The sequence below is a fragment of the Agelaius phoeniceus genome, chromosome 8 (genome assembly GCF_051311805.1).
Source record: "Agelaius phoeniceus isolate bAgePho1 chromosome 8, bAgePho1.hap1, whole genome shotgun sequence".
NCBI lineage: Eukaryota > Metazoa > Chordata > Aves > Passeriformes > Icteridae > Agelaius > Agelaius phoeniceus.
Window position 1 is genome coordinate 6,220,001 of NC_135272.1, and position 2,500 is coordinate 6,222,500.

Below are 2,500 nucleotides of genomic sequence, written 5' to 3' on the forward strand. Positions count from 1 at the left end.
ATACCCGGCCGTCGCCAGCAGTGCGATGCCTGTGGGGGCTAGTCCGTGATGAGTAGGAGGGCCACTGCAGTGCGCCTCGAAGCCTGGGGCATGGGCCCGGGTGGAGCCGCTGCAGGTGCAGATCTTGGTGGTTGTAGCAAATATTCAAACGAGAGCTTTGAAGGCCGAAATGGAGCAGGGTTCCATGTGAACAGCAGTTGAACATGGGTCAGTCGGTCCTAAGCGATAGGCGAGTGCCGTTCCGAAAGAGTGGGCGATGGCCTCCATCGCCCTCAGCAAAGGGACTGGGGTTCAGATCCCCGAATCCGGAGTGGCGGAGACGGGTGCCACGAGGTGCCCAGTGCGGTGATGCATCCGATCCTGGAGAAGCCGGAGGGAGCCCCGGGGAGAGTTCTCTTTTCTTTGTGAAGGGCTGGGCACCCTGGAAAGGGTTCGCCCCGAGAGAGGGGCCCACGCCTTGGAAAGTGTCGCGGTTCCGGCAGCGTCCGGTGAGCTCTCGCTGGCCCGTGAAAATCTGGGGGAGAGGGTGTAAGACTCGCACTGGGCCGTACCCATATCCGCAGCAGGTCTCCAAGGTGAACAGCCTCTGGCATGTTGGAACAATGTAGGTAACGGAAGTTGGCAAGCCGGATCCGTAACGTTGGGATAAGGATTGGCTCTAAGGGCTGGGTCGGTCGGGCTGGGGCGCGAAGCGGGGCCGGGCGCGCCCTGTGGCAGGACGAGGCACCGCGCGCAGGTGAGTGCGCTCCGCGTGGCCCGCCCGGGTGCCGGGGCATGCGCGGGTGCGCGCAGCGTCGACTCTGGACATGCGCCAGGCCCTTCCCTTGGATCGCCCCAGCTGCGGCGGCCATCGCCCGCCCTCCCCTCCACCTGCCCTCCGCCTTGCCGCGGCCGGCGCCCCAGCGGCGACCGCCACCATCGTCGTAGCGCGCCGCTGCCCCGTCGGTTCCTGCCGGCGGGGTCGCCGCGGCGCACAGCCGTGGCCAGCGTCAGCCGAGCAGTTCGCACGGGGGAGGGTCCCTGGAGGGGGTCTCCGGCCTGGCGCCCCGCCTCGGCCGGTGCCTAGCAGCCGGCTTAGAACTGGTGCGGACCAGGAGAATCCGACTGTTTAATTAAAACAAAGCATCGCGATGTGATTTCTGCCCAATGCTCTGAATGTCAAAGTGAAGAAATTCAATGAAGCGTGGGTAAACAGTGGGAGTAACAGTGGGACTCTCTTACTACCTGAAACCTGGCCCCCTGGTTGGACAGGGGCGACGGGTTCGGAGGTGGGCTGACCACCCATTCCGTTCCCGATGTTGAATCCGGTCATGACTCGGCTATTCCAAATCCAAATCCGTTTCTCGGAGGAGGAAACTGGGGGCAGCTGTTACACCTTACTGGGGTATCGGTGGGCACTCAGACCTCCTGAGATGATTTTGTAACATCTACAACCACCAAATTGACAGAAAATGAATTGGACTTGCTGGTGAATTTCTCTTTAGAACTATATAGGTCAGATCTGCAGGAGCATGTACAGGGGGTGGTTCATGTTTCTGTTAATGGGGGGGTGTTGAATGGGTTTCCTGAGGTGTTTGAACAGCCTACACCACAACTGAGTGAGGGGGATGACTTAAATCCTAGTCCCCCTAAGGACGATGATCAGAATGTACTTGGGAAGGGAGGCAGTGGGAAGGGGGAAGAGGGTACACCAGAGGCATTGCCTCCAGTGCCTGAGGTCTGCAGTGAACAAGCACCGGATGACATGGTGAAGGTGACTGTTCCTGACAAAAATCCACCATGTCCTTGCTGTGGTACCCAGGTCAACTCGATGTTGGCCCTAATTGAACACCTTAAGGGGTCTCATGGGAGGAAGAGGGTGTGCTTTCGGTGTGCCTAGTGTGGGAGGGAGGATTTTAACCATCACAGTACTGTTTGTCATTTTGCAAAGTGCAAGGGTCTGAAGGATGCGGGACCTCCAGTGGGAGAGTGGATATGTGAGGTATGCAGTAGAGATTTTATGACTAAAATTGGCCTAGGACAACACAAAAGATTGGCACATCCACTGGTTAGAAACCAGGAGAGGATCGATGCTTCCCAACCGAAAGAAACATCAAACTGAGGAGCCCACAAAAGATGCTGGACAAAGGAGGAGGAAGATCTACTTGTCAAGCTGGAGGTACAGTTCGAGAGTCACAAAAACATTAATAAGCTCATATCGGAACACTTAACAAGCAAAACAGCTAAGCAGATTGGTGATAAAAGAAGAATGCTGCTCAGGAAGACTGGAGTGGGTGGGGGAGCAGCTGGGAACTTGAAATCAGAACCTGGGTCAAGTCATCAATCCCAGGCAGGAACTGTGAACAATGGACTTGGGGGGAACCACCAGCCGGGAGGACCAGCTGCTGGGAAGGGAACAATAGAGACATCTGGACACCACTTTGATAGGGATAACGGTCTCCGGGAAACCGTTGGCCAGCAGAGGGCAGGGCGACTGCAGGCTCGTTATCAGAAAAGGATC

At 57.3% G+C, this 2,500-nt stretch overlaps 1 pseudogene; it reads left to right on the forward strand.

Annotated features, from left to right (window-relative positions):
• The window catches only part of LOC129131503 (28S ribosomal RNA), an 8,328-nt pseudogene that overhangs the window by 1,810 nt on the left and 4,018 nt on the right, over positions 1–2,500 (forward strand).